Below are 27,354 nucleotides of genomic sequence, written 5' to 3'. Positions count from 1 at the left end.
ACGAGTGCCTCCAACTAACAACAGTCCCAGGGGGAGTTTTGTTTGCAATTATTTTGATTTGATTTGCATAAAGCATGGGACTGGGCATCCCGGTGACCAGCCATTTTCTCGTGAGTGAGGAGCGGAGTCCACTCCTCTTGAGAATAACCCGCCTAACATGGAAGATACGGACATCCCTAGTTGATACATGAGCTATTCAAGCATACAAAACAGAATGTTTATTTGAAGGTTTAGAGTTTGGCACATACAAATTTACTTGGAACGGCAGGTAGATACCGTATATAGGTAGGTATGGTGGACTCATATGGAACAACTTTGGGGTTTATGGGATTGGATGCACAAGCAGTATTCCCGCTTAGTACATGTGAAGGCTAGAAAAAGACTGGGAAGCGACCAGCTAGAGAGCGAGAACAGTCATGAACATGCATTAAAATTAATCAACACCGAATGCAAGCATGAGTAGGATATAATGCACCATGAACATAAATATCATAGAGGCTATGTTGATTTTTGTTTCAACTACATGCATGAACATGTGCCAAGTCAAGCCACTCGAATTGTCCAAAAGAGGATACCACCCTATCATACCACATCACAACCATTTTAATAGCATGTTGGCACGCAAGGTAAACCATTATAAGCTCCTAGCTAATTAAGCATGGCATAAGCAACTATAATCTCTAGTTGTCATTGCAAACATGTTTATTAATAATAGGCTGAATCAGGAACGATGAACTAATCATATTTCAAAAACAAGAGAGGTCGAGTTCATACCAGCTTCTCCCATCTCAATCAGTCCATCATATATCATCATAATTGCCTTTCACTTGCACGACTGAATGATGTGAATAATAATAACGGTGCACGTGCATTGGACTAAGCTGGAATCTGCAAGCATTCAATAAACAGGAGAAGACAAGGCAATACAGACTCTTGGTTAAATCAACAATAATGCATATAGGAGTCACTTCAACAATTTAATCATGGTCTTCTCCTATCGACCCCCAAGGAATAGAAAATAAATAAAACTATTTACACGGGAAAGCTCCCAACAAGCAAAAGAAGAACATGAAATATTTTTGGGTTTTCTTTTTAATTACTACTACAAGCATGGAAAGTAAACTAATTAAAAGCTACAACTATTTTTTTTGTTTTTCTTAAGGTTTATTAAACACACAAGAAGAAAGCATAAAAAAGGAAAATAAACTAGCATGGATGATACAATGAAAAAGGATGAGCACCGACATCTAGCAATGAGTGTGTGAACATGAATGTATTATCAGTGAGAAATACGTACTCCCCCAAGCTTAGGCTTTTGGCCTAAGTTGGTCTATGGCCACGGCTGGCCTGGCAGATATACAAAGTAATAGTTGGGGCCATACTGCGAAGAAGAAGACTCTGATTGCCACTGGTTGGCAATCATCTCTGGATCCCACTGGTAATTAGACTGTCGTGGAGGATCAAATTGTGGTTCCGACTCTGGCTCTGGGGCTGATGTAGGGTTCCGGTAGGCGTGAATAGCCTCCAGCGGAACGAGATACTGGCCTGTAGATAAATCAAACAAGGAAGGAGCAAGCAAGGTGATAGTCTCAGGATGATGTTTATCAAAGAACATTTTGTATTTAAGCTCCCTTTCCCTATTCTTTACAATAAAATCATGCGCTACCATACTCTTATAATCTAAATAAACAGTAGGCAACAATTTTTCTTCTTTTTCATAGTGCCTAATAGGTATGTTATAGTATCCAGCAAGGCGTGAAGCATAGACACCTCCAAAGATGGGGCCCTTTGTACGGTTCAGACTTAACCGTTTAGCAATAATACCGCGCATACTAATAGAGTCGTCATGGAATAAACCATGGAATAAAATAATAATATCAGGAACACTAAGGTTTCCACAGTTTTCGCGACCAATTAAGCAACAACTAGCAAATATTGCAAAATAGCATAAAACAGGAAAATGTATGCTAGTGATTCTTGCATCGGAAACTTTCCTAGTTTCCCTTATAGTGATAGTGTCAATAAACCCATCCACATCTCTACGATGTGGTTCCTCTAAGCTACCCTCGAAAGGTATTTTGCAAACCCTGCAAAATTCATCTAGTGACATCTTCTTAACCACATCATATAAATGAAACTCTACTGAAGGAGGTGATTACTTAGGATAATAGTAGAAGTTTTGCACAAAAGTATTGGTGAGTAAGAGATACTGCTCGTGTTGGTCGCGGAGGAAGTCAGTGAGGCCTGCATTCTTAGCCAATTCATAAAAATCATCATAAATCCCGGCTGCTCTCAAGAAATCATCGAAAGGCCATTCACACTGCCGAACCACCGTGGTGCGAGGCAAATTATATTTGGGTCTCTCTTCTTCTTCCTTTTGCTTTTCCTTCGAGCTTTGGCTCGATGAACCCCTCAAAATCTGTTCATTACTTTCTGAAAAATTCTGAAATTTTTAGTAACTTCAAATAAAAGTAAACCAAACTCAACAAAATTGATAGCAACTACTCCTACAAGTGCCTAGAGCCTATATCATGCATTAGAACTACTTGGAACCATATAAATTTGACATGCAAGCTCAAGAACATGGTCACCTAGGCAACACAAATTTGCAATGAATAAAGCACTAGAACAAAAACTAATTGGACCAATGGAGGAGCCACATACCAAGGAACAATCCCCCAAAGCAGTTTTGTGAGAGGTGCTATGAGCAAGGAGATCGAAAATCGCAGCAAAATGAGCTAGAACTCGTGCTTGAGCTGGATGGTGATTTTTTTTGGAGGAAGAAGAAGTGTGTGGGTGCAGGAATAAGTGGAGGGGAGCCACCGTGGGCCCACGAGGCAGGGGGCGCGCCAAGGGAGGGGGGAGGGGGCAGGCGCGCCGTGGACCCTCGTGGCCAGGTGCTTGCTCCCCCTGCTGTGCTCTCAGTGCCAAATATTCTCAAATATTCCATAAAAATCATATTTAAATTTCAGGGCATTTGGAGAACTTTTATTTTCGGGGTATTTTTATATTGCACGGATAATTCAGAAAACAGACATAAATTACTATTTTTGCTTTATTTAATATAAATAACAGAAAGTAAAAAGAGGGTACAGAGAGTTGTGTTTTCTAACTTCATCCATCTCATGCTCATCAAAAGGAATCCACTAACAAGGTTGATCAGGTCTTGTTAACAAACCCATTCCGAATAACATGGAACCGGAGAAATTTTGAATAACACTAGGTTACCTCAACGGGGATATGCACATCCCCAATAACAATAATATCATATTTCTTCTTAACAGTAGGAAGAGGAAATTCAAAACCTCCAAAAATAATCAATGGAATGTTTCCAATAGAATTGATACTGTGGACTTGAGGTTGTTTCCTCGGAAAGTGTACCGTGTGCTCATTACCATTATCATGAAAAGTGACATTGCCTTTGTTGCAATCAATAACAGCCCCTGCAGTATTCAAAAAGGGTCTTCCAAGAATAATAGACATACTATCATCCTCGGGAATATCAAGAATAACAAAGTATGTTAAAATAGTAACGTTTGCAACCACAACAGACACATCCTCACAAATACCGACAGGTATAGTAGTTGATTACAAATACCGACAGGTATAGCAGTTGATTTATCAACCATTTGCAAAGATATTTCAGTAGGTGTCGACTTATTCAAATCAAGTCTACGATATAAAGAGAGAGGCATAACACTAACACCGGCTCCAAGATCACATACAACAGTTTTAACATAGTTTCTTTTAATGGAGCATGGTATAGTTGGTACTCCTGGATCTCCTAGTTTCTTAGGTATTCCACCCTTAAAATTATAGTTAGCAAGCATGGTGGAAATTTCAGCTTCCTGTATCTTTCTTTTATTAGTGACAATTTCTTTCATATACTTAGCATAAGGATTCATTTTGAGCATATTAGTTAATCGCATACGCAAAAAGATAGGTCTAATCATTTCAGCAAAGCGCTCAAAATCCTCATCATCCTTTTTCTTGGATGGCTTAGGAGAAAAAGGCATGGGTTTTTGAACCCAAGGCTCTCTTTCTTTACCGTGCTTCCTAGCAACAAAATCTTTCTTATCATAACGTTGATTCTTTGATTGTGGGTTATCAAGATCAACAACAGGTTCAATTTCTACATCATTATATGCTTGGTTGAGCATCAACATGAACATCATCATTAACATTATCACTAGTTTCATTTTCATTACCAGATTGTGTTTCAGCATCAGAAATAGAAATATCATTGGGATTCTCAGGTGTGTCAGCAATAGGTTCACTAGAAGCATGAAAAGTCCTATCATTTTTCTTTTTCTTCCTCTTAGAAGGACTAGGTGCATCTATATTATTTCTCTGAGAATCTTGCTCAATGCTCTTAGGATGGCCCTCAGGATACAAGGGTTCCTGGGTCATTTTACCACCTCTAGTCATAACTCTAACAACATTATCATTATTCTTACTATTCAATTCATTGAGCAAATCATTTTGAGCTTTAAGTACTTGTTCTACTTGAGTGGTAACCATAGAAGCATGTTTACTAATAAGTTTAAGTTCACCTTTAACATTAGCCATATAATCACCCAAGTGTTCAAGCATATCAGCATTGCGTTTTAGTTCTCTACCAACATAAGCATTGAAGTTTTCTTGTTTAACCATAAAGTCATCAAACTCATCCAAGCATGGGCTAGCAAACTTAGTAAATGGGATTTCAACTTTATCATATCTATAGAGAGAATTTACCTTTACTACCTGTGTCGGGTTATCAAGACCATGTGTTTCTTCAATAGGCGGTAAATTAAGACCATGTATTTCTTCAATAGGATGTAAGTTCTTAACATCTTCAGCTTTAGTACCCTTTTCTTTCATAGATTTCTTTGCCTCTTGCATATCTTCAGGACTGAGAAATAGAACACCTCTTTTCTTTGGAGTTGGTTTAGGAATAGGCTCAGGAAGTGTCGAATTATTTTCATTTGTCAACATATTATTCAATAGAATTTCAGCTTCATCCAGTGTTCTTTCCCTGAAAACAGAACCAACACAACTATTCAGGTAATCTCTGGAAGCATCGGTTAGTCCATTATAAAAGATATCAAGTATTTCATTTTTCTTAAGAGGATGATCAGGAAAAACATTAAGTAATTGGAGAAGCCTCCCCCAGGCTTGTGGGAGACTCTCTTCTTCAATTTGCACAAAATTATATATTTCCCTTAAGGCAGCTTGTTTCTTATGAGCAGGGAAATATTTAGCAGAGAAGTAATAAATCATATCCCGAGGACTACGCACACAACCAGGATCAAGAGAATTAAACCATATCTTAGCATCACCCTTTAATGAGAACGGAAATATTTTAAGGATATAAAAGTAGCGGGTTCTCTCATCATTAGTGAACAGGGTGGCTATATCATTTAATTTAGTAAGATATGCCACAAAAGTTTCAGATTCATAACCATAAAAAGGATCAGATTCAACCAAAGTAATTATATCAGGATCAATAGAGAATTCATAATCCTTATCAGTAACAAAGATAGGTGAAGTAGTATAAGCAGGATCATATTTCATTCTAGCATTCAGAGTTTTTTGTTTAAGCTTAGCTAATAATTTCTTAAGATCACTTCTATCATTGCAAGCAAGAAAATCTCTTTTAGTTTCTTCATCCATAACATAGTCCTCAGGCACAATAGGTAATTCATATTTATTAGGAGAGCCTTCATCATTACTTTCATCAGTATTATCAGTTTCTATAATTTCATTCTCTCTAGCCCTAGCAAGTTGTTCATCAAGAAATTCACCAAGTGGCACAGTAGTATCAAGCATAGAAGTAGTTTCATCATAAGTATCATGCATAGCAGACGTGGCATCATCAATAATATGCGACATATCAGAATTAATAGCAGAAGCAGGTTTAGGTGTCGCAAGCTTACTCAAAACAGAAGGTGAATCAAGTGCAGAGCTAGATGGCAGTTCCTTACCTCCCCTCGTAGTTGAGGGATAAATTTTTGTTTTCGCGTCTTTCAAGTTCTTCATAATGACCAGCAGATCTAAATCCCAAGTAACTCAAAGAATAGAGCTATGCTCCCTGGCAACGGCGCCAGAAAATAGTCTTGATAACCCACAAGTATAGGGGATCGCAATAGTTTTCGAGGGTAGAGTATTCAACCCAAATTTATTGATTCGACACAAGGGGAGCCAAAGAATATTCTAAAATATTAGCAGCTGAGTTATCAATTCAACCACACGTGGAAACTTAATATCTGCAGCAAAGTGTTTAGTAGCAAAGTAATATGATAGTAGTGGTAACGATAGCAAAAGGTAACAATAGCAAAAGTAATATTTTTGGTGTTTTGTAGTGATGATAACAGTAGCAACGGAAAAGTAAATAAGCGAAGAACAATATATGGAAAGCTCGTAGGCAATGGATCGGTGGTAGAGAATTATGCCGGATGCGATCGATCATGTAACATTCATAACCTAGGGTGACACAGAACTAGCTCCAATTCATCAATGTAATGTAGGCATGTATTCCGAATATAGTCATACATGCTTATGGAAAAGAACTTGCATGACATCTTTTGTCCTACCCTCCCATGGCAGTGGGGTCCTAGTGGAAACTAAGGGATATTAAGGCCTCCTTTTAATAGAGTACCAGACCAAAGCATTAGCACATGGTGAATATATGAACTCCTCAAACTACGGTCATCACCGGGAGTGGTCCCGATTGTTGTCACTTAGGGGTTGCCGGATCATAACACATAGTAGGTGACTATAGACTTGCAAGATAGGATCAAGAACTCACATATATTCATGAAAACATAATAGGTTCAGATCTGAAATCATGGCACTCGGGCCCTAGTGACAAGCATTAAGCATAGCAAAGTCATAGCAACATCAATCTCAGAACATAATGGATACTAGGGATCAAACCCTAACAAAACTAACTTGATTACATGATAAATCTCATCCAACCCATCACCGTCCAGCAAGCCTACGATGGAATTACTCACGCACGGCGGTGAGCATCATGAAATTGGTGATGGAGGAAGGTTGATGATAACGATGACGATGGATTCCCCTCTCCGGAGCCCCAAACGGACTCCAGATCAGCCCTCCCAAGAGAGTTTAGGGCTTGGCGGAGGCTCCATATCGTAAAACGTGATGAATCCTTCTTCTTTTTTTTCTCCCTGAACACGAATATATGGAGTCAGGGTTGAGGTCGGTGGAGCTCCAGGGGGCCCACGAGGTAGGGGGCACGCCCAGGGGGGCAGGCGCGCCCCCACCCCTCGTGGCTAGGGTGTGGCCCCCTGGCCTTGATCTTTTGCCAGTATTTTTTATTATTTCCAAAAATAATCTCCGTGAAGTTTCAGGTCATTCCGAGAACTTTTGTTTCTGCACATAAATAACACCATGGCAATTCTGCTGAAAACAGTGTCAGTCCGAGTTAATTCCATTCAAATCATGCAAGTTAGAGTCCAAAACAAGGGCAAAAGTGTTTGGAAAAGTAGATACTACGGAGACGTATGAACTCCCCTATCAAATTGCCATGGGCGTCCAAGGAGAAGGTGGCAAACGGTCATTGGAACGACGTCGCACTCCAAGGTGTCTTCGTAGGCTCCAATTTTGAAGGAGATTCGTACTCGATGCTCTACTTGGATAGTGCCGGAGTCTCTAAGCCATTGCACTTTGTATGGATGTGGATGCTTCGTCTTGGGCAATTGGAGCTTGGAGCAAAGTTCTTCACTTGCAAGGTTATGACAACTCCCTCCATCGATGATGACCTTGACGGATCATCCATTGATGCCGGCCTTGGTGTGGAATATGTGGCATCTTTGGCCTTCTTGTTGGTGATGTTGGAGAGTCAAGACTTTGGAGACAACAAGAGCGGGACTTGAATCTTCATCGCAAAAGACTTGTTCCTCTTCATCGTTCACTTGCCGGTGCATGGCGACTTGCTCAAGAGCGTCCATTTCTCCTTCACTCATCGAGTCATATGTGCCGTCGTCGTTGAGGATCATGGTCCTCTTGTTGGTGGACTCGTAGGACTTGTGGCCTCGGCCTCCGCATGTGAAGCATTTGAAGGAACTCGTCTTGATGGTCTCATCGGTTGGGGTTGATGATGATGAAGCTCTCGGCTTGAAGTTGCTTGTAGTAGGAGGATGACTTGGAGTAGATGAAGCTTTCTTGGAACTCGACTTGTCGATGTTGCTAGTAGAAGGCTTGGTAGACAGTGTTGGAGTCGTTGAAGCTTGGGTGTTGGAGAAGCCGTATGACTTGGATGAGAGAACTTGACATACTTGAAATCATCTTGCACCTGGCGTTCCGCTTTGGTAGCTTGATGCACTAGCTCGATGAGGTTCGAGTATGGTTGGAAGTCGGCTATCTTCTTGATAGGATGGTTGAGTCCATTCAATAAATGTGCCATTGTTTGCTCATCATCTTCCGTGACGTTGGCTCTTATCATGGCAATCTCCATCTCCTTGTAGTACTCTTCAACGCTCTTGGTTCCTTTCTTGAGTAGTTTGAGTTTCTTGAACAGGTCACGGTTGTAGTAGGTAGGCACGAAGCGTGCTCGCATGACATCCTTCATTTGCGCCCAAGTGGTGATGGGTGGTTCACCTCTTGCCTCATGGCGCTCGATGACTTGTTCCCACCAAATGAGGACATAGTCTTGGAACTCAAGGGATGCCATCGCGATCTTCTTCTCTTCGTCGTAGTTGTGTAAACGGAAGATCTTGTCAACTTTCAATGCCCATGAAAGGCACTCTTCGGGATCGTTGCTTCCGTTGAACTTGGGCTTGGTGAACTTGAGCTTGCCATAGCATTGCTCTTCATTGTGTTGGGGTCGGGGATGATGACACCCATGTTGTTGATAATTGTCCAACTCGTGTTGCTCATGGCGCGGAGGGTTGTTGACCTCATGTTGGACTTGTCATGGAGGATGTCCATTCTCTTCATGCTCTTGATGAACTTGATGTTCTTGGCGAGCTTGTGGAGGACCTTGTCGAGCTTGACGTTGCACGCGAGCTTGATGTTGTCGTTCATGGATTTCTTTGCGAAGTGCTTCCTCTCGTTCACGCGCTTGTCGGCCTCGGTTAGCCACGGCTCGACTTGAATCTTGGAGGGCTTGTTGCGCCTCAAGTGCTTGAGCTACACAGAGTTGTTGTTCTTGGCGTTGTGCTTCGGCATCTTGTGCTACTTGGTGTAGGCGCGCTTGCCCTTCCTCTTCATGTTGGTGTTGTCATTGCCGTTCTCATGCTAGCGCAAAGGCCTCTTGGGTTTGACGTCATCCATGCTATTGAGAGTCATTGTCGCGTAGAGGATTGAGGCTTGCTTGGCGATTATTGCGCGCGGCACGGCGTAGAGTGTTCAATGTCGGTGTACTTGAGCCGGAGAGGGTGAAGTTGGAGTGGTGACTTGAACGGCTCCTTCCTGTCGAGGACGAAGTGGAAGAAGAGTGGTTGAGCAACAAAGCGCGAATCTCGTCCATCCTTGCGTCATTCTCTTGCTTGTGATCATCAAGCTTGTGGTCGAAGTAGTCCCTTGTACGTTGCTCGGAGAGTCGCAAGTCGGCGGTGAGGTTGTCGATGCGTTCACTCATAGCTTGTTGCTCTTGATGCAAAGCACGTTGTGCACCAAAGAGGTGACTCTTGGTGACGTAGGAGTTCATGTCGTCATCGTGCTCAATGAAGAGTGGCTTGGTAGAAGTACTTGGCCTATCCATCATTCCAAGAAAAATGTGAGTGGTAGAAAGAGAAGAATGAATACCAAATGTACCTTGACCGAAGTTGAAAGTGGATCGATGATCACTCCAATGTAGGACAAGGAAATAGCACAATTAGTACTAGCTCTTGTCGGTTTCTCACACCTACACAAGTAAAAGCTTATGGTGGAGCTTGGTTAGGATGGTGGCACAAAATTTGATGCAATTGTAAGTGAGCTTCAATAATGTTGGAAAAGATTCGCAAGATGAAATGTAACAAGTAGACCAAGCATATAAGGTACACGGAAACACACACACACACAAAGATAAGTGGGGTCGTGCAACCAAGGGTGAGCCAAAATGTGGAATCCACAAAAATGCTCTTGTTGCACAACACTAGAGAGACACTAGCACGATTGTACAATAGGCGGATACAAAGAACTTGTGCACAACCTACTTGGCAAAAATGCAACGACTTCTATCCCAAGTATGCTCTATGCAAGGTGTTTCTATGATATGGTCCAAGATGATCTAGTATGACAATCTTAATATTGTATGATGCTATGGTTCTTGCTTAAAAGCTCTTTGCTTATCTTTCCTTTTTGCTTAAAAGCTTGTTTGGATCTTTGTTGTTTGAGCTCTTTTCTCATGCAATTCTTGATGAACCAAGATAGCAATTGTGTATGCGATGACAACTTTGTGACACAAGAGATGATACCAAGATATGCAACAATGATGTGTGTATGCTATGGGAAGTATGATCACTAATGTGCACAAGTCTCGTTGCCGGCAATACTCAAAGGCTAGTCTCGATGGGTAAGCAACACAAAGGAGTAAGGCTATGATGTCTATCAATGTAATGGCAAGAATGATATGTCCAATACCAAGGTGAGGTTATCGTTTCTTGCTTATGGTATGGTGTCAAAATGATGGCACGAATACCAAGGTGTAGTCGAGGTTGTCGTTGATGATGACGCGTTCATGGAAAAGATGAGAGGTGGTGATGTCGATGTCGAACCGTACCTAGATAGCCAAAACACAAATAGGACACGGTACCGCAACTCAAATTCGCAAAGCGCGAAGTAGCAAACGTGTCGTAGAGCGAAATGGGTAAGCAATGGTGGTGGTATGCGGAAGTGGTGGAGGTGTATAGTGGTAGGAGTGCGTATATGGAAATGTGGGGCGGTGGTGGTGACTAGGCTGAAAAAAAATCAGTTTTGTCAGGGAACTCCGGACGTCCGGTGGGTGAGCGGTCATCTGGTCGTCGGACGTCCGGTGGCGAGCGGACGTCCGGTACCTGGGCACTGTTCAAGCACGGGATGAACTTCATGTGGGCAGAGTGGATGAGGTGAAATTTGTCGATTGTGGGCGATTTCGTGGATGGAAAGGGTGTAGACAAGGGGAAAAAGCTAGATCCACTCAAAACAAAGCAAATCCACGGATCAAAACCAACAAAATTTCAACACACCAACAAATCACAAAATTTTTTTGGGCCTATTTTTGTGGGGAATTTTTGAATTAGGACGAAAAACAACAAAAACTAGGCTAGAAACACAATGGGGAGGCTCCAAAATCATGATCAACGTGGCTCTAGATACCAAGATGATGTAGGGTAGAACCCTAATCGCCTGATCTTTCACGAAAGGAGCGGATCCCACGAAGAACACGAAGACCACAAGGGGGAAACGAGGGGAAACACAAGGGAAAACATGAGAGAAATCACCAAACCAACACAAGATAGTCACACATGTGCTAGATCCTCGGATACGTAAGAGTTCACACGGTACACGATCAACTAGGGACGATACAAGAGTAGCCGGTCTTCTCCGTGAGGAGGTCTTGATGTTCTTCTCCGCAAGGAGGCCTTGAATCCAAAGGGATCTTCTCCGAAGAGGCTGCGGTCTCTCTCGAGGAGTAGATCCGATGTGGATGAGCAATGCTCTATCTCTCAAATGAGCTAAACCAATGCTAACCCTAGCTAGGATGAATAGGGGGTCTATTTAAAGTCTAAGTGCAAATGGGGGCGAAAGTAGGGGTACATGGGCCTCGGGCCCGAATCTGGACACAGCCAGGTACCAGACGTCCGCTGGGGACCGGTCGTTCGGTGTCTCAGGAGCGGCCGGACATCCGGTGGCTGCCGGTCGTCCGCTCATTCTGGCTTGGATGCTGCTGTAGGGGATTTCCGGTGGCTGCTGGTCGTCCGGTCGCCGGTCGTCCGCTGGCACCGGTCGTCTGCTCGTTTGGCTCAGGTGCAGGGGTACCGGTCGTCTGGTCTGGGCCGGACGTCCGCTCGCTAGGGTTCGGCTGGAGCATCAGGTGCCGGACGTCCGGTCCTGGCCGGTCGTCCGGTGGCTGGGACTTTTTCTGCAGCCCTCCTTCTTCTCCGTCTTCTTGTCCATCCTCTTCTTCTTCTTGTCCTTGCTCCTTAGCTTCTCCATGATACCTGAGTATGCACAAAGTGTCCATATGAGGTAGTAGCCAAGTCTCAAGTGCATCAAAGTGGAATTGTGAGAGGAGAGATGTCACCTCAGTTTCAAGAGCTCTTGCACGTGCTCGTGTCATGGGTCCAAGAGGTGTCGTAGGCGATGTAGTTGGGTCCATGGGGATGGCCTTGGGATGCTCTGCATCAGGGCCAGTCCTGGGGATAGAAACCGCATCACTGCCGCCGATCGACAAGCACCTGCCGCCATGGTGCCCACAAGACTAGGGAGACTAGCCTGCACCTAAGCTGCTAGCTCTGCCCACGAGCACGCAGCTCCCGCCACCAGGGCCGCGGCCCTGCATCCTGACACTCGGAAGACCAACAAAGCTACGAGCTTGGAAGCGACCAACAAATACCTTGCACGAACAGAGTCGCTCGTGACCAGCCTGCCTTGAACACCTTGATCTGGAGCTCGAAAGTGCTAGGCAGAGGAAATGGGGCGGAGAGGAACGGAGCATGTCTAGACCGACGCCTCGTACACCAGTGATTGTCAGAGAGCCCACCCATCCCTCCTACGACCTCCCAGCCATCACCCCTGACGCCCTGCCATGGCCTCCAGCCAGCTCCAGGAGAGCAGCGACCACCTAAGGACGGCAATGGGTCAGGTTTGGATCGGGTTGAATAATATAAAATCCATATCCATATCCATGAAGACAGTCTTTGCCCGCCCATGAAAAAATCCATGGGTGAAAAATTATGTCCATGTCCAAACCCGATGGATATCAATACCCACTGGATATCCATTGGGTCCTCTCAAGATATACAAATAAGACATAACACCATGTTAACATAAGATCTTCCATTCTTCACCTCGTGGGAAGCTAGACTTCACTTATTGTAAACATCAACTTATGGTAAATCAACATCCAGTAACAACCTAATATCATTTAGTATTTTTTTTGAAAAGATGAGAATGACGAGTCATTTAATGAGGAGATAAAAATAAGGGAAGGGGTGATGGAGTACGTTAGTGGGGATTGAATGTCAACTAATGAAAGTTACGGTGGGGATTGTACAATTTCCTTTTGCATGCTTTACATAACAAAGTTTAAATTTGAAGTGGGACATGTGATTATGGGGTAGGGATAGCAGATTTTGCCCACTAATGCATACTATCGGGTCGGGTTTGGGTATATCCACGGGTACAAGATTATATCCATGCCCTACCCGCGAGCAATCGGGTCGGGTTTGGGCACCGCCCATGGGCACAAAAGCATATCCAAACCCTATCCATTCGGTTCAAATATCCATGGGTATCCATGTCCATGGGTAAAATTGTCATCCTTAAAAGCTGCACATTAAGCGCCGGGCTGCGGAGAAAGACCTTGGCCCTTCAGGTCCTTCACCATCTCCTTCGCCTAAATTTCTAGTACTTCCTGATCTCCCTGATTCTCATTTACTTATTGCCGTTCCTGATTCTGGTATTACAATTGAATCCTCAAATTTTTCTAATTTATTGTATGTTATTCATGATAATGAATTAGCCAAAGCTTCCTTAGGTAAAACCCGCGTGGCTGCTGCTGCCCATGACGACTGTTACGGCAACTTCTGATTCTTGTGCCCCCCTTACCTCTAGCCCCGGGGTGTAAAAGCATGAGTTGGCTGGTGGTCCGGGGACACTGGTTGGTAGTGGCCATCCTGTGTCTCAGGCCCGCTCTAAAAAGATCAAGAGTTTCTTAGCGCCTAGCAGGTCTAGTCTTTGAACAAAAAATCTTTCATATAACTGAAGATTCTTTTCTGTAATATGAGAGGTTTTGATGCAAGGGGGTGTTGTCGGTGTCAAAACCGGCGGATCTCGGGTAGGGGGTCCCGAACTATGCGTCTAAGGCGGATGGTAACAGGAGGCAGGGAACACGATGTTTTACCCAGGTTCGAGCCCTCTTGATGGATGTAAAACCCTACGTCCTGCTTGATTTATTCTTGATAATATGGGTATTACAAGAGTTGATCTACCATGAGATCAGAGAGGCTAAACCCTAGAAGCTAGCCTATGGTATGATTGTATGTTGTCCTACGGAGTAAAACCCTCCGGTTTATGTAGACACGGAGGGGGCTAGGGTTACACAAGGTCGGTTACAAAGGAGGAGATATCCATATCCGTACTGCCTAGCTTGCCTTCCACGCCAAGTAGAGTCCTATCCGGACACGGGATGAAGTCTTCAATCTTGTATCTTCATAGTCCAACAGTCTGGCCAAAGGATATAATCCGGCTGTCCGGATACCCCCTAATCCAGGACTCCCTCAGTAGCCCCTGAACCAGGCTTCAATGACGATGAGTCCGACGCGCAGTGTTGTCTTCGGCATTGCAAGGCGGGTTCCTCCTCCGGACACACCACAGAAGAGTTTGAATAACAGGATAGTGTCCAACCCTGCAAAATAAGTTCCACATACCACCGTAGAGAGAATAATATTTCCACAAATCTAATCTGCTGACACGTTTTGGCAACATGACATCATGCCATGGCCCGGTGATTATTCGAACCGTTTTTCTTTAACCAGCCCCGCACATAACGCGAGGCAGTTTCTTGACATGTCTTGTCAAAGTAGACGTGCCCCCTTATTACGGGATTCTCATCAATACGGGCGTGGGTAACCCAACCGCGCCATCAATTACGGCGCTTGGGGGATAAGAGAGTTTTACCAGGCTAATGGGGGCGCATAGTTTCGGCCGCCCTTATAAGGGGATAAGGTTTAACATTTCTCTACCCACGCCTTCTTCCTCCTTGCTCATCCATTCTTGCGCACTCGAGCTCCAACGCCCAAGTCCACATATTTCTCCTCAACCTTCTCCAAACATGTCCGGAGCGGGAGGCAAATGGATGGCTTCCTCCGTTACGGAGGTGCACATCAAGAAGCTGCGCGGAGCCGGATACTTAGCCGCGAATATCGTGCATCGGCTGCCCGCTGCGGGGCAGATTGTTTCTACCCCGGAACCTCACGAGAGGGTAGTTTTCCTCCACCACTTCCTCCGCGGACTAGGGTTTCCCCTCCATCCATTCGTCCGTGGTCTTATGTTCTACTCCGGGCCGGACTTTCATGATCTAGCCCCGAACTTCATCCTCAACATTTTGGCGTTCATCGTCGTGTGTGAGGCTTTCCTCCGCATCCGGCCCCACTTCGGCCTGTGGCTGAAGACCTTCAATATCAAGCCGAAGGTGGTGGGAGGCCAACAAGGAGAATGCGGCGGAGCCATGGTGGGAAAGATGCCCAATGTTATATGGCTTGAAGGATCCTTCGTGGAGACCATAAAGGGGTGGCAATCGGCGTGGTTCTACATCATCGAGCCGCGCGACACCAACTGGGTGGCGGCCCCCGAGTTTCGATCCGGAATCCCCACACGGCTCACCTCCTGGAAAGAGAAGGGCCTATCCTGGGGTTCATCGGTGGAGCTGGACGGACTCCAGAAATGTATCCGGAATATGGCTAGCAAGAAGCTCAAGCTTGTCAACATAGTCCAGGTCATGCTCATCCGCCGGATCCTCCCGTGTCAATAACGGGATTTCAACTTGTGGGAGTTTGACCTAGCCCAGCACCAGACTCTGAGCGAGCTCTTCGACACGACACACAAGGACGTCTGGAGGGTGCTGTTCAAGGGCGTCGAGGTCCCTCCCTCTCTCACCGAGGACCGCGGGCTAAGCGCGAAGCGCCTAGCGCATTCGGTGAGTTCTATACATCCGGTAGGATATTTATTTCCCCTAGCTTAACCATGTGCGGGGTCTGAGCTCCATGCCTTTGACAGGACTGGGTGGAGACGTCGGGGCAGATTAACTGTCTGACCCCTTTGCCCGAAGACACTGCGGACGCTCTCCTGACAGAGATGCTGACTCCGGCTCCTTACAAGGTGCCGGAGAAGACCAAGAAGGCCAAGGGAACCCGAAAGAGTTCCCGACACCAGGTGTTATCGGACTCATCATCCGATAACTCCGCGACGCACTCCTCCCTTGAAGACGAGGAGGAAGATGAAGATGCTCCCCCTTCAGTCGGGGGAGACAAGAAAAGGAAGGCCGCCCCGACCGGGGGGGGGGGGGGAAGGGTCCAATAAGGGGAGGACCCTCCTTCCGGACTACTCCACCACTGCCGCCGAAGGCGAAGACGAGTGGCTGCTCAGGGCCAAGCCCCTGGCGAAGTCGTAAGTATTCGGATACCAGAGTAACTCATAGCATACCTTTGTCGCACTGCTTCTCCTAATGCCGCATATGATTATGTAGACGGCCCAAGCCCGTATCGACGTATCTTTGTCGGGCGGCTCCTTGGACTCGTCGGATATGGATAGTGATCCACTTCCGGCCGCCACCTCCCCTTGCCCTACGGACAATGCCGAGGTATTGTCTCAATAGGCACCGGGTCGAGGGGAGACAATCCCAGAGGCGCCTCAAGGCGACCTTACGGACTCCAGGAGCAGAGGGAGTAAGGCTCCCGAGGGCTCCGAGTTTGGCCCTCAGCCGAACACCGCGCCGGAACCTCTGGTGGTTCCGGACTCGGGCAGGCGGCCTCCTTACAAAAGGGGCAAGACGCCTGTGCCGGTAACCTCTGCCCATCCAGGGGCACCGGATAATCTGTTGGGAGCGCTTCGCAGCGCTTCCATCGATGAAGAGCACCACACTATTATGAGTGCGGTGATCTAGAAGGTTCAGTCCGCCAAGAGCAGACTGACTGAAGCCTGTGCCAGCCTTCTAACAGGCTTTGAGGTAAGTTTTTGAAATATAGGAAAAATATTACCACATAGACAGTAGCCCCTGATGCTTTGTTCGGTGTTCACAAAGAAAAGCCGAACAGAGGATCAAACACTATCGCAGGAGTCTAATATAAGTATGTCTATATGCGTATGCAGGCTTCGCTGCTAGCCTCTGCCGCACTGACTACGGAGGTCGCCGCACTGAAGCAGGACCTCGTAGGGTCCAAGGAAGAGCTCGGCCTAGCCAAGAGGCAGCTCGAGAAGAACAAAGGTAAGTAATACCTAGTCTATAGATATGTATATATATATAAAAGGGATGCGATTGCAAAATGACAGGATCATCTTTAATCTGCTAGGGGCCACGACCTAAGTGGCAACCCTGAAGCAAGCGCTATCCGAGGCCGAAAACAAAGCGGCCTAGGAGCGCACCGAGCGGGAAAAACAAGAGGCACGGATGGGCGAGGTGCAGCAAGAGCTCCACGCTCTTGTGACGAAGCATGAGGCGTTGGAGCTTGACTTGAAGACGCGAGAGTCCGAGCTTGCCGCGGCCCTTGAGAGTGCAAAGAGTGCCAAGGCCGAAGCCCAAAAGGCCCTCCAGGAGATTGATGCGATGAAGAAGATAGCGGCGGGTAAGGCATTCTATATGCATAGCAAGCATGTGAAAGTAAATTACTTGTTACTTACCCGAATCCGGAGCTCTCTAGGAGCATTCGCAGATTTTCCCCACAGCGTGTCGGATGCCGCACAGTTTTACCATGCCGAGGAGGGAAGCTCAACGAAGAAGCTGTTCTGGTCTCAGTATACTGGGACCGAACACCCTATGCCTCTGAGCGACCAGCTGAAGCAACTGGTCGAGTTGCACAAGGCGGCCGAGTAGGCCATGAAGGGCTTTATAGTCCGGATGTGGCCTGGCGACGCCCTTCCCAACAGCTACTTCGTCCTGGTGAGGTGGCTTGTGGATGCCTGCCCACGGCTGGAAGTCATTAAGCGGTCCGTCTGCATCGAAGGTGCATGCCGGGCTTTCGCCCGTGTCAAGGTGCAGTGGGCCAAGATGGACGCCGTGAAGCTGGTGAAGGAAGGGCCGCCGGCGGGCAAGGAGCATCACCACCCCGAGATGTACTATGAGGGTGTCCTGAAGGGTGTCCGTCTCGTAGAGGACGAGTGCACGAAATATGTAATATTTGAGTAAACTTGCTCGTGTAATCCTGTATTATGAAAACTTGTTCATATGCGCTATGCAAGGCTTGTTTGAATTTAAAATATTGCCTTTTGTTCGGCTGTTTATCAAATCTGAGAGATGGCTAGTCGTCGGCTTCTGCCCCCATGCCACGAGTGCTGGGGTGTTCGGGATAAACCTGAGCACTCTTGTTCCCATTTTTGGGTCCTTCGAGGGAGGTGCTCAGCACAACGAAAAAGGCAATCGGACTATAATGCGTTATCACTCTCACTTAGCCATAGAATTCTATAATTTTAAATTTCGGCGAAGCCCCTAGTATTCGGAAGGCAGAATTTGGGGCGCAATACACGCCTTAAGCCGGACAGGGCCGACTCCTTGCTCTAAGCGGCATAAGTCTTTAGGGACTCGAAACCTCTCGAACAGCGACCAGTCTCTCGCCTTATCATGACAGTCAGTTTTAGCTTTCTCTACTGAGGTGCTTAGTCCAGCAGAACGGGGCACAATCGCAGTAGTTCTCCCAGTGCTACCTTAGCTGATATAGCGGAACGTAAGGTACCAAAACATGGGAGCTGGGCAAGCCCAACTATTGACCCAAGACATGATTCGGAGCTGATGCATATAATGCTATAAGTTCGGGGTGCCGCACTGTCGAAAGTGTTCGGACTTCTCACGCTGTATTATGGGGTATTCTTAAGCCCCTAGCGTATTGGCCGTACCAGAGTGTACGGGTGCTAGATGTCGTGAATGAACACACACACACACACACATATATATATATATATATAAAGGAAGAATGCAATAATAGTCTTAATGCTATGCATTGTTTATTCAAAAAGGTGCGTTAAAGCAGAATGATACAAGTAGTGCGATAAGCAAAGAGTAGGACTATTTGACATGTCCCTTCCAAGGGCAAGCTGAGGAATAGTATTAAAGCAAGTATTTCACTCATTATCGTAATCCACCTGGGAGTTCCGTGGTGTGACGTAGCTTTCTGCCTCCTTGGTTGCTGCATCATGTGTTCAGCAATCATGCTGCCGGACAGGGTTTCCAGAGATTAAAGTCCTGAAAGAGAAAAATAACAAAGCGGGAAGCCCCTAGTGCGGTTTAAGCTGCGTCTTGGAGCGTGCCGTAGTCGTGCCCCCCTCCCTGCCTGTGCCCATGGTATTTTTAATGCGTAATTACGTATGCGTGGCACAGATTTCGCCGTTTGGCTAGGACCGGGGTGGGGGCCGCATTGCTATGAGAGCTCGGAACTTGCTAGGCGGTCTTGTTGCCGATTACTCCGGGCGCGCTTGAAGGTGTCCGGGTCCTTAATCGCCGAACTAGTGGATTGCCTTAGGAGGCTGCTTTGTGCTTCTGCTGCGAGGGCCACAGTGTGCTCCTCCGTGCGGAGAGAGCGCTCTGTGTTTCCATTGACTGTGATGACCCCCCGAGGTCCTGGCATTTTGAGCTTGAGATATGCATAATGCGGTACCGCATTGAATCTTGCGAATACGGTTCGCCCGAGTAGTGCATGGTAGCCACTGCAGAACGGGACTATGTCGAAGATTAACTCTTCGCTTCGGAAGTTATCCGGGGATCCGAAGACCACTTCCAGTGTGACTAAGCCTGTGCAATGGGCCTCTACACCTGGTATGACACCATTAAAGGTCGTTTTTGTGGGTTTGATCCTTGAGGGGTCTATACCCATTTTACGCACTGTGTCCTGATAAAGCAGGTTCAGGCTGTTGCCGCCGTCCATTAGGACTCGAGTGAGGTGAAATCCGTCAATGATTGGGACTAGGACTAGTGCGGCGAATCCGCCATGATGGATACTAGTGGGGTGGTCCCTGTGATCGAAGGTGATCGGACAGGAGGACCATGGGTTGAACTTTGGGGCAGCTGGCTCCAACGCATATACGTCCCTGAGTGCACGCTTCCACTCCCTCTTGGGGATGTGGGTTGCGTATATCATGTTCACCGTCCGCACTTGTGGGGTGAACCTGTTCTGTCCTCCGGTGTTCGGCTGCCGGGGCTCCTCCTCGTCATCGCTATGTGACCCCTTATCTTTGTTTTCGGCATTTAACTTGCCAGCCTACTTGAACACCCAACAATCCCTGTGGTGTGGTTGGCTGGCTTGTCGGGGGTGCCGTGTATTTGACACGAGCGATCGAGTATACGGTCCAAACTGGACGGGCCCGTAGTGCTTCTTTTGAATGGCTTTTTCCGCTGACCGGGGTTTAGAGCCTTTGAATCCGGCATTAACTGCCGTATCCTCGGTATTTTCGCTGTTAATGCGGCGCTTATGTTTGTTGCAACGTGACCTGCCATTGCCGTCCTTGGTATCCGAAGTACCATGGTTCTTTGATATGTTATTACTGTGAGCTAGCCAGCTGTCTTCTCCCGCACAAAAGCGGGTCATGAGTGTCATGAGGGCTGCCATAGATTTCAGCTTTTCCTGACCAAGGTGCCGGGCTAGCCACTCGTCGCGGATGTTGTGTTTGAAAGCTGCTAGGGCCTCTGCATCCGGACAGTCGACGATTTGATTTTTCTTTGTTAGGAACCATGTCTAGAATTGCCTGGCCGATTCCTCTGGCTGCTGAATTATGTTGCTCAAGTCATCGGCATCTGGTGGTCGCACATAAGTGCCCTGAAAGTTGTCGAGGAATGCGGCTTACAGATCTTCCCAATAGCCAATGGACTCTGCTGGCAAGCTGTTGAGCCAATGCCGAGCTGGTCCTTTGAGTTTTAGTGGGAGGTATTTGATGGCGTGTAGGTCATCACCACAGGCCATGTGGATGTGCAGGAGGAAATCCTCGATCCATACCGCAGGATCTGTTGTGCCGTCGTATGATTCAATATTTACAGGTTTGAAACCCTCTGGGATTTGATGACCCATCACTTCGTCTGTGAAGCATAGGGGGTGTGCGGCGCCTCTGTACTGGGCTATATCGCGATGCAGCTCAAATGAGTCTTGCCCGCTGTGTTCAGCCCGGCTGGACTTACTTTTACTGTATCTGGCATGACGATTGTCGTCTCGCATAGTGGCGCGCCCTCGTGATCCGTAGATCGATCTTGCGTGTTTTGCTTTGTCCTCCAATACATCTCGCAGGTCTGGCGTATTTCCCGATGCCTTTTTATTTGAATGGCGTCGGGGTGCGGCTGGGTTTTTGGCTGGAATGCCTCTCTGTTGTGGCCACGAGGTGGCCGATCAGCCGCGTCATACACCGGGGATGTAGGTTTCGGTGCTTCCTCCTCCAGTCGGGGTAGCAACCTGCACTTTGGGTAACTCTTGGAGGGGTGTTCGAGTTTATATTCCTCGGCCGCCAGGACTTCTGTCCATCTGTCAGCTAGCAAATCTTGAACAGCTTGAAGATGCTGCTGCTTTTTCTTAAGGCTATTTGCCGTGGCTATGAGCCTCCGCTTGAAGCGCTCTTGTTCGACGGGATCCTCTGGCACGACGAATTCGTCATCGTCGAGGCTTGCCTCGTCTTTGGAGGGAGGCATGTAATTATCATCCTCCGCCTCTCCATCTGCCGCTCTCTCAGGAGGGCTGGCCTCTCCATCCTCCTGCCCTAAATCTTGCTGGAGGGGATTGTTGCCGTCTTCGGCACTATCCGGAGTGCTATTGTCTCCTGTGCCGGTACCACCACTTTTGCCTTGGCGGGACTTAGAGCGGCGCCGCTAACGCCGGCGCTTGGGTTGCTTCTTGGAGGGGTCATCCTCCGTTGTCTCGTCGCCATTGCCTTCTTTGGGTGTGTCCACCATGTATATATTGTATGATGAGGTGGCTGTCCAGTGCCCCGTGGGAAGTGGTTCCTCTTCGCCTCCCGCACCATCGTCCAAACCGTCGATGTCTTCGGAGTCGAAGTCGAGCATGTCGGTTAAGTCATTGATAGTGGCTACTAAGTGGGTGGTGGGTGGGTGGCTAATTTCTTCGTCATCTGCATCCCAATCCTGCCGGACATAGTTCGGCCAGGACTCTCCTGACAAGGAGAGAGACCTTAATGAGTTCAGTATGTCACCGGAGGGCGAGTGCTGAAAAATATCCACGGAGGTAAACTCCATGATCGACGCCCAATCGGATTCGATAGGAACGGGCGCAGGCGGTTTGGAGTCCGTGGCCGGAGAAGGATCCGACAGTTTAGCAACACGGCTCTCATGAAGGGTAAGGTCGATATTCGGCTCGATCGCCGCTGAGGATACGGCCTCCGTGACGGGGTCTATCCACCCATCCATGGACGGCGCAACTGGCTCCGAATTGAGGCTCAGAGTGGCTGCCGGTGCGATCTCCTGAACACTGTCCGATGGTAGAGCTAAATCGTACCCATCGTGACCGCGTGGCGCACAAGGCAGGGGCTTGAATCCGTCAAAGATCAAGTCTCCGCGGATATCGGCCGTGTAGTTTAAGCTTCTGAACCTGACCTGGTGGCCAGGGGCGTAACTTTCGATCTGCTCCAGATGGCCGAGCGAGTTGGCCCGCAGTGCGAAGCCGCCGAACACAAAGATCTGTCCGGGGAGAAAAGTCTCACCCTGGACTGCATCGCTATCGATGATCATAGGAGCCATCAAGCCTAATGGCGACGACACAGAGGAACTCTCAATGAAAGCACCAATGTCGGTGTCAAAACCGGCGGATCTTGGGTAGGGGGTCCCGAACTGTGCGTCTAAGGCGGATGGTAACAGGAGGCAGGGAACACGATGTTTTACCCAGGTTCGGGCCCTCTTGATGGAGGTAAAACCCTACGTCCTGCTTGATTTATTCTTGATAATATGGGTATTACAAGAGTTGATCTACCACGAGATCAGAGAGGCTAAACCCTAGAAGCTAGCCTATGGTATGATTGTATGTTGTCCTACGGACTAAAACCCTCCGGTTTATATAGACACCGGAGGGGGCTAGGGTTACACAAGGTCGGTTACAAAGGAGGAGATATCCATATCCGTACTTCCTAGCTTGCCTTCCACGGCAAGTAGAGTCCTATCCGGACACGGGACGAAGTCTTCAATCTTGTATCTCCATAGTCCAACAGTCCGGCCAAAGGATATAATCTGGCTGTCCGGATACCCCCTAATCCAGGACTCCCTCAGGTGTCATAACCAGCTTAGAAATAAACTGGGCCAACAAACTCCTTTGCACAAATACAGGTTGCATATAGGATTGAAACATTACCAAATTCCTATACTACTTAGAGAAAGGGATAAGGTACATGTCCAGCGGAGAAATCTATCTTTGATCTATGGTTTAGTGAGTATGTGTTTCCCCCGACTCGCCTGGTTTGTTTAAGGAGTCCAACGGAGGGATCGATCTGTTGCTAGCTACGTACCTATTTCTTGTTAGCCCTAAAAAGACCTATTTCTTTTGGCTCACCCGGTTGGTCATGAGGTCCTTTATCATACGACAAAGTTGACCATACATAAGTGTTGCCTCCGCATTGACACACTGAGGTAGGCCGTTGCTCGCATGTTAGTAATTCATTATGATTGTTAATATTTTTATTTGTCCAAACTTTGGGGCAATAATGACAGAATGCGGGATGTGAAGGAACGGGAGGACCAAGGGGTCTTGGGTGGCAGGGATGTCGGCCGAGCTATTGTAGATCGAAGAGGATCCGAAGCAACAAGTAGATGTGGAGATGGAGGCTCGAGAGCAGGATCAGATGCGCAGGAGATGCAAGTGGCGGAGGTGGAGGTGGAGGCGAAGGTGGGAGGGTTTGGGACCTTTGGATGGCCCAAGAGGAAGAGGAGGAAGAAAGGCCACGGGAGGAAGAAGAATGGGAGAGGGGGAGCAAGGTAATGAGGATGTTGTACCCCATTATTCTAACACATATCGTTTGATCTTACCACCACCACTGCCTCCTCCTATATGTCCACAAGTCTACTCTTTTTTATGACCACATTGCCGAATACCCTGTCCTACCAATTTCATGTTCGGAGGCAAATGGGCATGCAAGGATTTGTTTCTCCCATTGCAACGCACGGGCATTTTTGCTAGTACCACTTAAAAAGAAAGAGTGGAGGAAGAAACTTTAGCAAACAACTCATCCAAGAACAAATTAGACAAGGAAAGACCAGAGGGACGATAAACTACCACCACTTCCTACAGTTTATAATGTCCCGCCGCGAAAGAACCATGCTGGCGAAAAAGTTACCATGCTCAAAAGCAATAAAGTCAAATATATCATGTTTTGCACCAATCAAGATACTAGCAGAGTGATCAGAAGCAGGAAACTATCTCCAAACAAAATGTTCAGTACCACCAATAGATGAAAGTTCAGAAGAAGATAACATATATTGAATTGTTTCCTGCAAACAAACCAAATCAACATTGGCATCGCAGACGTAATCCCTAAGCTGGTTATGAAACCCCCTTGCATCAAAACCTCTCATATTCCAGAAAAGAATCTTCAATTATATGAAAGATTTTTTGTTCAAAGACTAGACCTGCTAGGCGCTAAGCAAATCTTGATCTTTTTAGAGCGAGCCTCAGACACAGGGTGGCCACTACCAACCAGTGTCCCCGGACCACCAACCAACTCATGCTTTTACACCTCGGGGCTAGAGGTAAGGGGGCCACAAGAATCAGAAGTTGCCGTAACAGTCGTCATGGGCAGCAGCAGCCACGCGGGTTTTACCTAAGGAAGCTTTGGCTAATTCATTATCATGAATAACATACAATAAATTAGAAGAATTTGAGGATTCAATTGTAATACTAGAATCAGGAACGACAATAAGTAAATGAGAATCAGGGAGATCAGGAAGTACTAGAAATTTAGGGGAAGGAGATGGTGAAGTACCTGAAGGGCCAAGGTATTTCTCCGCAGCCCGGTGCTCAATGCGCAGCTTATTAAGGAAGACAATTTTACCCATGGACATGAATACCCATGGATATCTGACCCGAATGGATAGGGTTTGGATATGCTTTTGTGCCCATGGGCGGCGCCCAAACCCGACCCTATTGCTCGCGGGTAGGGCATGGATATAATCTTGTACCCGTCGATATACCCAAACCCGACCCGATAGTATGCATTAGTGGGCAAAATCTGCTATCCCTACCCCATAATCACATGTCCCACTTCAAATTTAAACTTTGTTATGTAAATCATGCAAAAGGAAATTGTACAATCCCCACTATAACTTTCACTAGTTGACATTCAATCCCCACTAACATACTCCATCACCCCTTCCCTTATTTTTATCTCCTCATTAAATGACTCGTCATTCTCAACTTTTCAAAAAAATACTAAATGATATTAGGTTGTTACTGGACTTTGATTTACCATAAGTTGATGTTTACAGCAAGTGAAGTCTAGCTTGCCACGAGGTGAAGAATATAAAATCTTATGTTAACATTGTCTTATGTCTTATTTGTATATCTTGAGAGGACTCAATGGATATCCAGTGGGTATGGATATCCATCGGGTTTGGACATGGACATAATTTTTCACCCATGGATTTTTTCATGGGTGGGCAAAGACTGTCTTCATGGATATGGATATGAATTTTATATTGTTCAACCCGATCCAAACCCGACCCATTGCCATCCTTGCAGCTTATGTACTTATAGTGTGCAGATGAATGCAACTTGTTCTGAATAAAGTGGACAAGTTTTGAAGCAGATAACTTGCAGCATCCTAGAAAGTTCCTTTCGTTGTTAACCTGCTACTGTTTTATTTAATGTACACCCATGGCAGAAATGGCGCCATATAGTTCCACTTCAATGCTAAACACTATAAAAGTCATCTCTAAGCCAGTTTTGTTACCTTAGCCTTTGGCGCTGTAGAAGATTTCCTTCTTCTCTATAAAAGATTATTTTTGTGTAATCATCCTAAACACTTAAGTGATGTTTATTGGTGAAATAAGACGAGTCCTCTATACCTTGGAATTGTTCAACTTCTAGATGTCGTGCAGCTTTCTTGTAAGCAAGGGCTTGCGAGTAATTTCAACTGCACATGAGAGTAGTTGCTATATTTTTAGGTTCGAGAGGAGCTACTTTTTCTGTAGTAATTGATAGCAGTAGCGGAAATCTCATATAGATATGAATTAGTTTTACTCAAGTACTCGACCATACCACAAGGATCCACAATATTGTCGAGAGGAAGCAATTACTCATGCTCTTTGCAATTCTCTTTCCAAAATATATTGTAAGAAGAAGAAGAGGCTGCGTTGCAAAACCGATGAACATTCACAACTTTCCTGTTTGGCTTGATTCATGCACACATATTTTTCTAGTTTTGTTTCCTTTAAATCTACACGTCGCCAGTCAACATAATTGACAATCTGATTGATTCATAACTCAAATTTTTTAAAGTACTCATTTTGAGAAACTGAATTAATCACGAGAGCCTACCAAGTCATTGGTTGGTCTCGACAACCAGGATGAGAATTCTTATCCAGTCCATCTGTGGAAACGATGGCGTGAAGACGCTTACCCTTCTTGAAGGCATTGCTACAGAAGTAGTCAAGTGTTTATTTCATATCTTGTAATGGTTTGAATGTGGTTGCTTTGTTATATACTCTGCTTAATGATTAATTAAAATGGTTGTGTGCATCACAATGATGTAGAGAGCGGAGGATTAAACCTCTTTGAAAAAAATAAACTTAGTGCCGGTGTAATTATTTACTTTATCACACCACACCCATATTATGCACCCTAGCCACGCCACGTGTAAAGAACTATATGCAAGTATTCAAATGTATCTTGGTCCTAGCTTCTTTCTCCCCCATGTCATCAATTGTAGGTTGTGGGTTGCAGCTTGGTGAAACTAGAAGTACCTTTTTTATTGTTCACACAAAACCTCTAATTATAGTTTAGAAATGGAGGAAGTACAAGTACATGTGAAAACCTGCAGGGTCCACTTGAAGGAAATATGCCCTAGAGGCAATAATAAAGTAATTATTTATTTCCTTATTTCATGATAAATGTTTATTATTCATGCTAGAATTGTATTAACCGGAAACATAATACATGTGTGAATACATAGACAAACATAGTGTCACTAGTATGCCTCTACTTGACTAGCTCGTTAATCAAAGATGGTTATGTTTCCTAACCATGAAAAAAGAGTTGTTGCCTCTACTTGACTAGTATGTTACTATTGCTTTCTTCATGACTTATACATGTTCCTATGACTATGAGATTATGCAACTCCCATTTACCGGAGGAACACTTTGTGTGCTACCAAACGTCACAGCGGAACTGGGTGATTATAAAGGTGCTCTACAGGTGTCTCCGAAGGTACTTGTTGAGTTGGCATATTTCGAGATTAGGATTTGTCACTCCGATGATCGGAGAGGTATCTCTGGGCTCACTCAGTAATACACATCACTATAAGCCTTGCAAGCATTGT

Source organism: Triticum urartu, chromosome 7 (assembly GCF_003073215.2).
Source record: "Triticum urartu cultivar G1812 chromosome 7, Tu2.1, whole genome shotgun sequence".
Taxonomy (NCBI): domain Eukaryota; kingdom Viridiplantae; phylum Streptophyta; class Magnoliopsida; order Poales; family Poaceae; genus Triticum; species Triticum urartu.
The sequence above is the reverse complement of the archived record's forward strand: the minus strand, read 5'-3'. Positions refer to the sequence as shown.